General features: G+C 48.6%; 2 pseudogenes; both read left to right on the forward strand.

The window, feature by feature from the left end:
• Nucleotides 1–5114: 5114 nt before the first annotated feature.
• On the forward strand, nt 5115–5285 carry LOC135372895 (U2 spliceosomal RNA; annotated as a pseudogene).
• A 5174-nt stretch (nt 5286–10459) lies between these two features.
• LOC135372942 (U2 spliceosomal RNA) lies at nt 10460–10635 on the forward strand (annotated as a pseudogene).
• The last annotated feature ends 5191 nt before the right edge of the window (nt 10636–15826 follow it).

Consider the following 15826-nt stretch of genomic DNA (forward strand, 5'->3'; position numbering starts at 1 on the left):
AGCGGTAGCCACCGTTGAATCTCTTGTATTTTGAAAAATCGGCGAGATCCATTTGCCACACGTCGTTGATCTTGAGCGCGATGATGCGTCTCCTATTAAACTTTCTTCTGACCGGGTGGTGGAGCATGTAGGCATCCAGCTTTCTGAGAATGGCGATAGCCTTCTTTTTGCTCAAGTGATGCGCTTTTCTATAGCGTTCCACACCCCCCAAACCACCCTCTGGTTTCTCATATCCCTCCATAAGTCGTCCACGCAATGGAGGCCTGCTGCTGCTGCTGTTGAGGCTCGCGAGATTTGGGTAGAGAAATCAGACGCAATAGTTTCGAGACTTTGGGGAACCAGGAAGGTTTCTTTCCGTCTTACGTTGCAACAAATAATTGACGAGTTCGTAAACGGAGGAGTGTCTGATGGGCTTGCCCGACACGGAGACACAACCCTCGCGATCCCAGGAAAGAACCTTCTTTAATTCCGAGACGACCCTTTCCGCTTCCTCTTCGTCCACCTCTGGAGAGAGGAGCGAATAGTCAAAGTCATTTGTAGCGTCGGACGCCTTGTTTTTATTGTCGTAGGGGTCAAATCCGTACAGCTTTAGTATGCGATACAGTGCTTGCAGTATGAGTTTCACTTTGACGTCGTCACTCTCCTTCGAGGAAAGAATGTTTCCAATGGAGGAGGTGGTCACTTCAATTCTCTTGGCCATTGGCGAAAAGGTTCAACACGGCGGAAAGCAGGAGAGGAACCACCGACGAAAGAACGCCCTGTCCTCGCTGCTGAGACAGATAGCGCTTCAAACGTTGCGGATTCTTGTGAATCTTTTTGTAGGCGAGCCGTCGTAAAAAGCGTTTGTGCTTCTTCAAACGCGCGAACGTATCTGGAGCTAGAGCCACCTTTCCGTTCAATACATTGAGGCAAATTTCGGAGAGGTGTTTCATGTCGGACGAGGACGAACGTCTCAAGACATCGCGACGGCGTGGAGGGGGTAGAGTGGAGAGTACTTTGAGTAAAGTGAGGTGAGGGCGGAGATTCATTTCGGAGCGTAGATATATTGACGTTCTCCCGGAAAGATATTGCTACGCAACCTGTGATCCTCGTGCATATAGTTGTGAAGATCCACGAGTAAATATGCGTGGGGCGACGGCATCGCTTGTTTATATGCGTCCAGAAAATACTCCAATCTTTTTCTGCAAAATAGCTGTTGGCCGAAATGTTCCATCTGGTGCACGCTGCGCACGGTGCGCCACAGGACGACGTAACTGGCGTTGTAGGATATTGTTCTAAAATGGCTACTGTCGAAAAAGATGTTTTGAACGAGTAAGAAGATCGACGCGTTGGCGTGGTGAGAACCCCGAATGAAAAGATCGGTCACCTCCTTCAAGGAACCGGCGTCGGTCATGTGATCGTCGACGACGATCAGCGTAGCGCGCGACGTGTCCCACTCTCGCGGTAGCTCCTTGGTAAATTTTACGGAGTCCCCGAATTCGTCCTGCATGCTCGGCGAAGCATATTTCTGCACGTAGAATATTTGTGACGGAGGCTTGTCCACCACGTCGTTCAGGTTCCCCAGCACGTTAGCAACGAACGTAGATTTGCCGCGCATGGAGGGGCCGCTTAAGATACAGCGAAAAGGATGACGGAAATGAAAAGGTTCGGGGGAAGACATGTTGCGTGCGTGCGTACACGTTTCACGAAGAGAAAGAAGAGACTGAGACTCGAAGAGAAATGCATCGCTTTTATTTACACGTCGTCGTCGTCGTCGTCCTCTACATCGGAACTGCGTTCCCAATACAGATTATCCAGGCTAAAGTTGGACTTCTTTTTCGCCAGTCTGTCTGCCGCTAAGATGCGGTCGAGCGTCTTCATCTTGTCCTGACACATTTCTTGACGCGCTTGCAACCATTCCAGGTGGTGGACTTGAAAGGCTTCCTCCACGATGCCGCGAATAAATTCGCGAAGTTCTTCGTTTTTTGTCTTTTCCTTGCGACGACGAGAAATGCAGGAGAATAAACCACACATGGCGTTTTCCACGTATCGGTCAGAATGATGACGCGAGTGCGGTGCGCGCTGCCTTTATACAGATAAACGCGCGCGCGCAAAGAACAGAGAGTGAAACCGAAACTCAAAAGCCACCCGTCGCTGCTAGGAGCGCGCGCGCGCGCAGCGGAGAGCCGAAACCGAAAATACCCGCGGGCAGCGCAGAGGGAGCTAGGAGCGCGCGCGCGCATGCGCGGACGGGTGGAGCAGAGGGCGCGCGCGCATCCATAGCTGCCGCTGCGCGTCACCTCAGTCAGTTTCTCTCTGGCTGCCGTGGAAAGCAGACGTGCGCTCCCCGCGCTCGCTCAGTTTCTGGCTGGCTGTCGTACAGAGCCAGACGTGTGTTCCCCGCGCTCGCTCAGTTGCTGCCTGGAAGTTGCCGCGAGGGAAAAGGTGAGTGATTTGACGCTCTCCTTTTCTCGTATGTTTGCCGTGTTTAGCGGTGACCAACGAGTGATTTGACCGCGCTCGTGTTAAGCCTTTTCTCGCATGTTTAGACTTGTTTTGGGGTGTCCAAGCCTGTTGAAGCATGTTTAGCGATGTGTGCCCAGTGGTTCCCGCCTTGTGTTAGCTGCGTAGTGTTGAGGTTAGGCCTAAGCGATCGCTCCCGTAAGCCTTTTTCCTCGTATGTTTGCCGTGTTTAGCGGTGACCAACGAGTCATTTGACCGAGCTCGTGTTAAGCCTTTTCTCGCATGTTTAGACTTGTTTTGCGGTGAGCAAGCCTTTTGTTCGTGTTGACGCATGTTTAGAGATGTGTGCCCAGTGGTTCCCGCCTTGTGTTAGCTGCATAGTGTTGTGACGTTGAGGTTAGGCCTAAGCGATCGTCCCCGTAAGCCTTTTTCCCCGATGTGTACTGTTTTCTCCGTGCTGTTTTAGCAGTAGCGGTTAGACCTTTTCTCTCGCATGCCTAGACTTCTTTACCAGTGCTGCAATTTTTACCTGCCGCTAGTATCTTGTTCTCTGTCTTTCTCCTCTAGAGCTATGATGGTGGCGCCATCTGGTGTGATGCCTTGCAACTAAGTGGCCACCTGTCATCGATCTCTGCAACTACCCAACGTCAACAAGCGCTGGTCCCCCCGGAGCCGTTTCTTCGCCGCGGCATCGCTGATTTTCGAATAAATTGTTTCTCTCCACTCTATTTCCATCTTTTCATTTTATTTTCTACATATTTTTTTATTTTTTAGCAGCTCAACTAGCCCACAACTCACACAGTGGTCTGGACACGTCCTAGATGCTCCCCAATTAGTGTAATTACTCCCTGAATTATCCTAATTACTGTGGGGGGTCCCAAATTGCTCTAATTGCTCATTAATGGCGTCCAGGCCACTGTGTAAGTTGTGGGCCAGTTGAGCTGATACTATACTACTCACGGCCAATTTCTGGAGCTATTATGGAGTTAGACCAAGCCAAGGCGTTTGATTTTGTAAGCCATAAGTATTTGTTTTTTGTGCTCCATATATACGGTGTTCCAGAGTCATTCATCCAATACATTCGTCTTTTGTATCAAAACCATATGAGCTCGTTGGTAGTGATGGGTGAAGAAAGTCCATCTTTCCCTGTTAAACGTGGGGTAAGGCAAGGTGCCCCTTGTCACCGCTTCTTTTTGTCATTGCTTTAGACCCATTTATTCGGGCGATCATCTCTAGTACAAAGATTACCGGTTTTCCATTACCGGCAGGAGGGTCTTTAAAAGTGGGATCATATGCAGATGATGTTACAGTTTTCGTACGTGATGAATTGTCGTTTACACATGTGTTTCAGATTTTCAATGAGTATGCACGTGTGTCAGGTGCACACCTCAATATTGCAAAATGTAAACTGTTGCCAGTAGGAAATTTTCTGGTTCCGGCTTCCATCCCAGTGTCCGTGTGCCACCAGTTAACTATACTTGGTGTAACATTTAACTCTGTAGGTCCAATGTTGATGAACTGGGTAGATTTGTATAAAGAGCTTAGCGAAAATGTGACAGTAACCGAGACGTTTGTCCTTTGTGTAACAGAACGAGCCTTTCTTGTGAAAACGTTTTTCTCAGGCCGGCTATGGCACCTGGCCCACGTAACATGGCCCCCAAAGAGAGTTTTGAGGTGCATGAATACCTTGCTGCACAGTTTCATCTGGGCGACGAAGACCGAGCTCGTCCGGAGAATTGCGCTACGATTGCCACAGAGGCTAGGCGGACTGGGTGTGCCAGACTTTGAGATCATTTGTAAAATACTGAATATCCGGACAGCTATAAAAATCCTCTCTGGAGATTCGACACCACAGCAGTCTTTGCTGTGGTACCTGTTGGGAACAGCTCGCCATATGTTCAATGACATCTGTTCACTTCGAGCTGGCCCCACAGTAGAAACACCCAGCCGGTCCTATAGAACGGTAGTCCAATTCTACAAGTATATTCAGAAGCAATGTCCTGGGATTGAGGTAACCCAAACACGTCCTTCGGTGTTTATCTATAGGATAGCCGAATAAGGGCTTGACAGACAACATCTCTCAACCGCAAAAAGCACCAAGTGGGCGATTGTGCAGCAGAAATGCGTACCTGTAGCTTTGAGGGACCTAATGTGGCGGTATGCTTGGGGTGTCTTACCCACACGGGACAAAATTTCAGCCTGGGGGATTACCACAGCAACACAATGTGCCTGGTGCACCAATCCAGAGACAAATGCTCACGTACTTTTAGACTGTAGAATAAGCAAACGGTTTTGGGAAATTGTAAGGAGACAAACAAACATTGTGTGTCCGCTTACCTGTAAATCACGAAGTGCGCAACGAAGCACTAGATTCAGAACTCTGGTGACAGCAGCTGGCTTTCAGATTCTTTGGAGAGCCAGGTCTCACTGTGTAGTCCAAAACAAGAGAACAGTTCCGATGTTGGCAATGGTTAGACACCTTCGCGTGCAAGTGCAAAGTTTGCTGTCGACTTAGCTGAGATGCCATGGCCTGCAACGTTTTCAAGCAAAGTGGGGTCAACACCCCGTGCTTATCATCTCGGAGGACGAGATCTTTCTAAAAAATTATGAGCATCGTATCATGTAAATACTTTTGAGTTGCACATTTTGTCAAGTAGACTAATAATGTAACAAACTCATTTTAAAAAGTATCTGTTCTTATCATCTTAATATCTGATACAAGCCCTATTTGGACTCACGATATTAATCTTATTTTTGGCCCGAGACAGCGTGTCTGAAGCTCGCCTCGGCACTGTCAAGGGTTGCCCTGGTATTGCACTACCTCCAGGTGTAGCCCACCCTTCTCAAATCAAAAAACAAAAAAGACAAATTCGGAAACAGCACCAATAAGCATCAGCCATGATGACCAGAGACACGCAAACGAGGGAAGCGTAGAAACAACACCAAGCAAAGCAGGGAAACTACAGCAGACATAGACAGAGAACACACTGGAGACAACCACTGGGAAATGTCCTGTCTGGCCACTAGGGTGCACATTCATTCATTCATTCTATCTATCTATCTATCTATCTATCTATCTATCTATCTATCTCTCTCTCTCTCTCTCTCTCTTGCAATTTCCAATCAATCATTTTTATCTCGCGGGCCGTGATGCATTGGTACTAACACCCTAGTGTTCCGTACCCATATACCACGATGCCCAAACTGGCGACGTGCCACGCGCGGACGTAGAAGGCGAGACTGCGACAGAAGCGAAAGGGGGAGACGTGCAGTCTATATCTCTTCTCGGTCTTTTGGCGGATACAAGGGAAAAAGAAACACGAGTTCCGTCCACTAACATGCGCATTTCATGCAGTCCGACTATCATTCTGGTGCTTCTTACACGCACCACATCATGTTGAATTTGGCGACGTGACACCCGAGGAGGCAGGTGCCGCGACCGTGACCAGAGCGAAAGATGGACGTGTAATAGTTATCGCTTCTCGGCCTTTTGGCTAAGATCAACGTGTAGCACACTTTCGATCGCCATAGGCCAGGGAGTGGTGACACCAGTGCTCCTTGCGAGTACCGCCCTTTTCAGGGCGATTACGGCATCAGCCTAGGGAGGGGCCCGCTTGCGGGTGTGGTTTCATTGCCCCCCCTGCCAAAGCAGCTACTCTCTCATCGTCTCAGGTGGTGCTAAGTAGGTGGTTCACCGCCTACCGCCCTTTTCAGGGCGTCGAGCACTAGCCAAGGGAGGGCCCCTCTTGGGGTGTGGATTATTACCCTCTCCTCAGGCAGCCTGACCCGGGGCTGGTCACCTCGTGGCTATGCCTCCGCCGCCCTTCCCGAGGGAGAAGCGCCTCCAAACCACGGCTCGCCGTGGAGCGGGGGACTTCCCGTCATGGACTCCAGCTCCCTCTGCCGCCCAGGAGGGCAACGACGATGAAGGCCAGCCAACCCAGAGCCCGCCCCACCGCGTCCGTGCCACGAAGGCCTGCCAGCCAACATGCCTACCTGCCCGCACCGTCCCAAGAAGCCGCGCTCCCCGGACAACCACAAGACGGCTCTGAGACACCCGCTCCTCTGTCTGCAACGCCGAGGTACTCTGCAGCCACCCCAAACGGTCTCCCCTGCGAGCCCCTACAGCCACAGCCCCGTAGCCCTTTACACTACGGGGAGGGACAGGTCTCTACATCCTCCGTGAGGACGCCGACCCCTGGGACCACATCCGCGCCCGGCGAGTATGCCCCCTGCGAGCGTCTACAGCCACAGCCCCGTAGCCCTTTACACTACGGGGAGGGACAGGTCTCTACATCCTCTGTGAGGACGCCGACCCCTGGGATCACATCCGTGGCATGCGAAGAAGAGCGGAATAGCGAGGATAACGACGCTGACAGCCCGCTCACAACACCTGAGGCCATCGGACACCGACAGCCCGAACGAAGCGGCAATAGCATGACGGGATTCTTTCCCCTACACCGAAACGGAATGTTCAAGAGCCTTCAGAAGCGAAGTGTGGACCTCCCAGAGAACATCCCTGAAGCGACATCTGGAGCAGGAACACGGGATACGCATAGCATCTTTCGCGTATGCGTGCTCATCGTGCTCAGGAACACTAGCTAAACGGCCAACGCAGCAAATAGCACAGCACGTGTGTCCCCATCAACACACAGCAGTCAGCAGCCGTCCGAAGTCCTTCGCCTTCAAATGCAGCCGCTGTGGTCTCAGCTTTCCGTCACGAAAGGGGCGAGATAACCACGAAAGCACACACCGACGCCAAGAAGCCCGTGAGCGCCTGACCACTACTCGAAGATCTTCGGACTACGCCATACAACCTCCCTGTGAGGAGACCTCTGCCACAGAGACATACAACACTGCCAATGACGCCACGGTCCACTGCTCGGTGCCCCCTGGCCACAGCGAGCACGACAGCTTTCCCCACTCGGAACAGGGCTCCCCTAACCCACTACACACATTCCCCGATGCGCCATCCGAGGAAGAAGCAGGTGACGCACTGAGCGATCCATTGACACGCAATCCGGAAAACGTGGCGGAACTACTCCCACCAAATGCTGCAAGCCAGGACGAGGTCACCATGCCACCCTCCCCCGGTGCGCAGATTCAGGACTCACCACCGCCAACACCATCCCCTACCTCTCAGCCAGGTGGAGGAGACGCAGACAGTGCCAGGCAAGAGATAGATGGTACTGAAGAAACCACCGACCGTCAGTGCAACACTGCAGACAGCCGCTACCCCTTGGCTGAGCACCTCAAAAACATTCAAAACCTGACCAGAAAACCGGAAAATGAAGAAACCTGGAAGGAGTTAGAGGAAATTCTCACCCACGCTGAGGAAGCTGTTACACGTCATGTGCGACTCCCCGAAGCCGCAGACCGCACACGTCCTCCAGTCAACCCGGAAAACCCGAAACAAATCCAGGCCTTATACAGGAGGAACCGACGACAGGCCGTTCGCCTCATCACGCAAGGGAAGCCCACACCCTGTGATCTTCCGCAGATGGAAGTGGCAGAGTACTTCCAAGAAATATGGAGCGGAAAGACTGCTGACACAAGCCCGCTGCACGACAGGCCACGTGCACAGGAAGAAGTGTCGCTCCACAAGTTCACAGCCGAGGAGGTGTTGAAAAGGCTTAAAAGTGCGAGAACATCGCCCCAGGGGACGACAGACTGACGTACAACCATTGGAAGGCGGCGGACCCTGACTGCCGGTTCCTAGCAGCAGTCTTCAACACCTGCATGAGATTCCGTCGGGTGCCCCGACGGTGGAAGAGATCCCGGGTCGTACTGATACACAAGAAGGGAAGCCGTGAAGGCATTTCCAACTGGCGTCCAATATCCCTGATAAGAACAATCGCCAAGTTGTACACCGGCTGTCTCACATCCCGAGTGCTCCAATGGGCGATGGACAATGAGGTGATATCGAAATGTCAAAAAGGCTTCATGCCATACGACGGTGTGCTAGAGCACAACTTTGTGCTCCAAGAGCGGCTAGAACGGGCCAGAACCACGAAGATGGACCTCTACGCGGGATTCCTAGACTTTTCCAATGCGTTCGGATCGATCCCCCACCACGTGCTGACAAAAGCCGCAGGCGGCGCCGGGGCCGGACAAGCATTCTGCGACATCGTCGGGAACCTGTACCGAGACAACGAGGCCACAGTCGTATGCCACAATGGAACCACGGACTACATACCCGTCAAGGCTGGCATTCGACAGGGCTGTCCCATCAGTGGTCTCCTCTTCAACCTCGTTGTCGACGTGATCGTCAGGAAGGTCCAGAGAATGACCGAGGAGCACAACATCCTCGCTTATGCTGATGACCTGACGCCCCTCGCCGACACAGCCGAGACATTACAAGCACGCATCGACACTGTAGAGTGCATCGCCGGAAGCATTGGACTAAAACTGAATCCATCAAAATGCAGGACCCTGCACATGTCAGGAAAACATCCCGTCGGCCTAAGGCATTCACTATTCACAGTGCGAGGGACCCCCATCCCTCCCATACGGGATGGGGAAACCTTCAACTACCTGGGACGCCCTGTGGGTTTCAACGTGGTGCCGGATGGATCGACAATAACCGAAGCGATTGAACTCGGCCGAAAGCTCCTGGAATCGCTCCTGGCACCATGGCAACGCTTGGACGCCGTGAAGACGTTCCTATACCCCGGCCTTAATTTCGCAATGCGGATGGGGTGCATCAACAAAATGAAATGGAAACGCCTTGACGATGCTATGCGCCCATTGATAAAGAGAACACTCCATGTTCCCAAGTCCACCTCTACCGGCTACATCCACGGAAGCTCCCAAGGAGGCGCCTGTGGTATCCCTGACGCGGCCGAGCTGAGCGACTTATGTCGCATCGACACGGCATACAAACTTCTGACATCACCAGATCCTGCAGTCGCGAACCTGGCAGCCTCCGCTCTCTCCACTGCGGCATTAAGACGCGTTCAGACTGGCGTCACAGCGCCTGACCTCGCCGCCTACCTCTCCGGGGCCGGAGGCGACTTCGACGGGCCTTCATGCGGTGTAAGAAACACCTGGACGGAAGCAAGGAAAGCATCAAAGAGGACATCGGTCATGTGGGAGTTCAGAAACGAAGGACCCCACTTGACAAAAGGCGAAGTTACCATCGGCCCACCCAGCGGAACAAGGTAATATCTACATTGCGTCGCCAGCTCACAACCACACGAGACAACCAGCTCCGGTCCCTTCCAAGCCAAGGCAAAGTGCTTGAATGTGTCGCCCTCGACCGATCAAGCTCTCACTTCATGAAGACAGGCATGTTCACGCGCTTTGCTGACTGGCGCTTCATCCACCGGGCCCGCCTCAACCTGCTCCCACTGAATGGCGCACGACCCTGGGACAACGGAGACAAGCGATGCAGGAGGTGCGGCGGCGAACAAGAAACACTGCCACACGTCGCCAACCACTGCATGCGCTGCTCTCCAGCCTACACCGCTCGCCAGAACAAGATCGGGGGCGTCGGGTGAAAGAGGCAGCCCAGGCGAAGTACACCGTGATCGCGGAAAACCAGGCGGTTGGCAACACCGTACTGCGACCAGACCTCGTCGTTGCAAGAGCAGAGGAGGCTATCATATACGACGTCACCATCGTGTTTGATAACCGACAAGAGGCCTTCACGAAAGCAAGACAAGAAAAGGAGGAGAAGTACCAGGTGGTGAAGGAACATCTGAGGCAACGATTCCAGAGAATCAGGGTGGAAGCTATCATCATCGGAAGCTTGGGAAGCTGGGACGCGAAAAACGACCGCGCCCTCGCCCCCATCTGCTCGAAGACATATCTTCGCCTTATGAAGAAACTGTGCGTGAGCGATACCATCGCAGCAACAAGGGACATTTACTTCACACATGTCACCGGAAATACCCCTCAGTAGAACACCTTTGTAAACGTATGTTTTGTCCTGTGTACATATACCCACCGTTTTTTTCCTTTTTCCCCCTTTTTAAACAATTAATATGTATGTACCATTTCATTACCCTCCCCATGTATACTTATAATGTCTGAACTGCAGCGAATAAACATATTCTGTTCTTATCAGCTTAATATCTGATACAAGCCCTATTTGGACTCGCGATATTAATCTTATTTTTGGCCCGAGACAGTGTGTCTGAAGCTCGCCTCGGCACTGTCAAGGGTTGCCCTGGTGGGTGTAACCTATTTGAAACCGTTAAAAATAAACGCTCAAGAATAATCGCGTAAGTATCCACCGTTAAAAATAAAACGTCCAGAATATACGCATAAGAATCCACCGTTAAAAATAAATCGCGTAACTATCCACCTTTAACAATAAATTCTCAAAAATCTACGGTTAACAATATATCGTTAAAAATGAACTGTTCAGAATCCACCCGATTTGATTGGTCGCTGTAGTCATGTGGTATGGCTACAAACGGGGGTGTCGTTGTGCGCTCTGAAAAATAGTGATCAACTTCCATTCGTCGCGGCTTGGCCGAACCCGGATGAACCTTGTGACAGCGTACAACCGCGGCAAAAAATAGTTCCAAACGTCATATGTGTTTTGTGTTGACTGATGAGACGTGCCACTTTAGCTGCAATTTTTTTTTCTTCGGCTTTTCGGTCCAAAATATGCTTCTTACCATGAAACAGCTACACGGACAAGATGTTATTCTGAGTGTGCTTGTCGTCATGCGAGAGAGCTGTTATTTGTGCGCGTGTGTCAATGAAGCGGTGTGCCACATCGGCTAATGTTTAGATGTTTACTGTTCTGTTGTGGGTGAATTCATCATATATCATCATTCCAATTCGGTGGATACCGTGTGACTGTGTACAGCGTGTAACAGCGCCTCGGAAAACGCCGGTGTTGAGTGGAGTTTCATGTTATGCTGCCTGCGCTGGTGACGGTTCGGGAGGTGGTTGTTACGCCACGATCTTTATTTTGAATTATTATTTTAAAGAAGCAAGATACACATGGCCGTTCACTTGTTTAGTCTCATGGTCGGATTTGTGCATGGTTTGATGTAGTGTGGTCTGGTTAGTTACACGAACTGTCCCACACGAAAACACAACGGCGTGGAATAACCATAAGCCATTCGCTGCTCCAAGTGCCAGGTAGTGCCCAACCACTCAGTTTGTTTTCTTTTTTGAGCGCTCCCAAGTCGAAGGCGTTTTACGCTTTGTAGAGGCTTTCAAAACGCGTTGTTGTCGAGTGCCAAGACGTGGGTGCTTTCAATAAGCTGCTACATTAAAATATTAAACATATGTGGCACATTTGTTTGCAAAAAGCGGAGGCAATGCGAGCGACTGAGCACCCTGGCACAATCTTAATCACAAGCATTTCTACATCATGTCTGCATCACATCAGGTAACGCGATGTATTTGTTCTCTGAAGCATCTCACTTGTTTTGTGCTCAACAATATGAAGTGTACTCAAATTTGCCGAAGAAACGGGAGATTGAGAATGACACAGCCACATGTGTGTGTAAGAGTAGGAGGAGAGTAAAAATTAAAAAAAGAAATGAACATGGAAAAATGCAAAGGTTTAACCATACACACATGCAAAACACGTATAAGACTTAATAGCAGTAGAAATAGCAGACAGGAGCAGTGGAGAGAGAGAGACAGGTTCACTACGAAATACTCAAGAAATTTAAAGGGCACCTATGTAGGATGCAAGGTAATAGAATCAGTGTGTTGATCTGATTGTTGCACGACGCAGACACTTCTTCGTCATAATACGTACGTTTCAGGCAAAGTGCCCTGCCGACTTAAGTGCCCCAACTATTCGAACTATTCGAAATCAGCCATATAAGTATGAAATGAAATGCATTTCGTACATTCTGTAGGCATCCTAATAAATATGTACAGGATGTGTACTCTGCGGCAGGCAAAGTGCAAAAATGTTTTGTTTTTGTCATGCAAAAAATAAACAAGACTACCTAAGTCAGTAACTACAGATGAACAGTGTACTTGCAGCTACTCTGGCCCTGTGTTCATGCAAAAAGATACCCGAAACTAATCAAGTCACGACAGATGAACACTCTATGGGAGCACCCACTCTGGTCGCGTGCTTACACAAAAAATATACACCAAAACTCACCAACAATAACAAAAAGTAGAGACTTCATTCGTCAACAAGTGCAAGAAGAAACGTTTTTCATACTTTGCCCAAAGCAGCTTTGGCAATGTACCGAATGCCTAGGCAGAGTGTGAAAGACTTTTACTAGGAAGCCAGGTTTCACACTTGGTGAAAAAGAGCTGGGTACTCTACAGAATACTTTGCTGGTAACATAAGGTCCAGTGAGGCCAATAACTGCAACCTCAAGAGCACAATCTTTGTGGCTACTCATAAACATTCATAGTGTGACAAAAGAGCATATACATCATCAGATTTTAAATAAAGTGGTACTGGCAAATTACATTGTAAGCAATTACTTTGTCGGACTGACATATGAAGAATGTAGCCTATGCCGCCTTCGACATTCTCTTCATTCACTCCACCCACCCAGCCCTTCTACTAGGTGATACCCCTCTTGTGCCCGTTTGATAATTTATCCAGTTTTTGACAATGTGTTGGTTACTTAGTCAGATGAAGATGCTCAGCATTGCTCCGCTTTTAGCCTTTATCACCTGGCTCATCCTGTAAGTCTCACATATCCTGGATCATCTCATCACCCATACCTGTAGATAGCTTTTAACTGCCACGCTCACTTGTTATTGTCCTCCTCCTCTCTCTGTCATCCTCATCTCCCACACACTCACCATGGTTCTGGCGCTCTGTGGCCTTTGCCGCCTTTGTGCCACTAAATCCATAATCTCTCTCCCTCTCTTCATTCACAGGTGATGGCTTTGCTGATTTTGGGAGGTGGTGGCAGTGTTTACCACTTGTTGTTTCATGAGCAGGGCATCACCATTTAATACACTCAGGACTGATTACTACGCAAGATGAAAGCTACATGCTATAGTAATGGTAGTGCAAGTTTAAAGAATTGAAGTTATGCTTGCTATTTGCTATGGCAGCAGGGTGCATGTCTTTCACTTACTTTTAAAATATATGCAGAGTGTCAGATAATGGTACAGTGAATGCTCTGAACATCATAGTGCAAGTAAGTTTACCATACCGTGGTAGGAGGAGAACGTCTAATTTACTTGTGCACGTTGCCCATTCTCCGCACCAGAGTGCCCATGTTAACCCATCCCAAATATCTGCCATGGGCATTGCAATCCCCTGCCTCAGTGTACCACACAAAATGAAATATAACAAAAAAATGTTCTAGTGCAATAGACATAACATGGATCATTCCGATAGATGCAAGTTCATGTTATTCAGCTGGTTCATGGACTGAACTGTTTAGAAATAACAGGTTTGAACCACTATAGTTGCCTTTTGTAGCCGGACCCTTATGATCAAGCTGGAACATACCTAACTTTTTTTTTCTTGCTGCTACAGATCCCCACGAAATTGAGCAGATAATGAACAGCCATAGAGGTTCCGTCCGCTGCGATCGGGTCTCAAATGAATTTGTCAGGCAGCTCTCACGACCTATGGCAACCCTTGTCAACGAAATCAGAGTCCAAAGGAGCAAACGTGTCACACCTATCTACAAAAAAAGGTTGTAAACAAGGTGCTCAGAACTACAGACCTATAGCTATTCTTCCGGACCTGAGCAAGATTGAGAAAATCCTAATTCTAAAGTGCTTGCAGCATTTCCTTGATTATCGCAAGTTATTGACACCTTTTCAGTTTGGTTTCTGTACAGTAAAATCAACCGAGTCAGCCCTTGTGAATGCAACAGAAGACATAAAACAAAACAATGATCAGAAGCTGCTGACTATGGAAATATTTATTGACATAAAAAAACATTTGATCTATTTGATTGCGGCATACTAAGGAAGCTTCCCAGGTATGGTGTATGTGGTGTCCTCTAGGGCTAACTTACCAGCAGATATCGGTATGTGCAGATTGGTGAAGCACAGTCACGTATGTTGCCATTAAACTTTGGTATTCCACAGGGAGCCCACACGATAAACAAGAAAGGATATTCTGTAATCTTATGCTGGGTGCCCAGCCACATTGGCATACAGGGCAATGAATTGGCAGACAAGGCTGCTGTAGCTGCAGTTTCTAGTGATGTTACCCCATTTGAATTACCCTTACAGGACATTGCATCTGCATTAATGAAATCAATTTATACAAACTGGCAAAGCTTCTGGGACACCCAGACGTATAACAAGCTCCATCTCATTAAACCGAACATCCAAAGACACAAGGAAGGTTCAGCAAATCGCCTGCTGAGTGTTGTACTATCAAGGCTACGCATAGGACATACATTCATCACTCATGTGTTTCTGCTTCGTGGAGAGGAGCCTCCTCACTGCGAGCACTGTGGTGAACTTCTCTCTGTCATACACATACTCATTTCATGTCCTCATTATGAGGCCCACTGTCAACATCGCTTTAGAGGTTTTTATGCACATCATTTGCCTCTTCAGCCAGCCCTATTGCTAGGTGATGAGGCAATAATCCCTTTTAACAGAATTTTAAAGTTTTTAACAGACATTGGAATTTTAAACGTTCTGTAGTTTTATACTGGCAGTATCAGACATCGTCATATTTTATCTCACTAGTTGTATTTAGTTTTATTTAATCATATTACTATCAACGTTTTGGCGCATTATGACCTTTGTTGTCGATGCGCCAGAAAAACTGGAATCATCATCATCATCATTCCACAGCGGTAAATTCTCAGCCCATTTCTCTTAATAGATGTAAACGACATAGTGAACTATGCGACATGTATATTATATGGGGATGACACCAATATATTTGTCGAGGGTAATGATACACGCTGATTGTTTTCCAAAGCTAATGCAGTTCTGAGGTATTCAACGTGGTTATCTGCTGTATCCTCACAAGACAGTGACGTTTTTACATTATCTTTTTATCTAGAACTGCGTCATGGGTTTACTGTACAGTCCCATTTCCTACATATTTTCTTTTGTTTTGTATTGCTAATAAAGAAAGAAAGAAGAAAAAGACGAACACATGTAAAACAGGGAGAAAAAGCAAGAAAATATGTGGACGAGTGAATAGCGGTTAAAAGTAACTTGGAACTTAACGTAAGTTACTTGGGCTAAGTTACCTAAAAAAGAAACGAGTTCCTCTGAAGTTACCACTGTGCAAAAGTAGAGAGTTAAATTACAAGTTACCAAAAAAAAAAGGAACTTAGTTATAGTAGCGAGTTAACTCGAACTCTGGCTTGAAGTACTGAAGCCGGGCAGTTGGTTTGTTAGTGTAACAAATGGAAATGCGGCAAGTGACACATCCACATGAAATGAAGAAGGAACAGAAACACTGCGTACTCTCGGCTGAAAAGTTATTGATAACACACACTCT

The sequence above is a fragment of the Ornithodoros turicata genome, unplaced genomic scaffold (genome assembly GCF_037126465.1).
Source record: "Ornithodoros turicata isolate Travis unplaced genomic scaffold, ASM3712646v1 Chromosome17, whole genome shotgun sequence".
NCBI lineage: Eukaryota > Metazoa > Arthropoda > Arachnida > Ixodida > Argasidae > Ornithodoros > Ornithodoros turicata.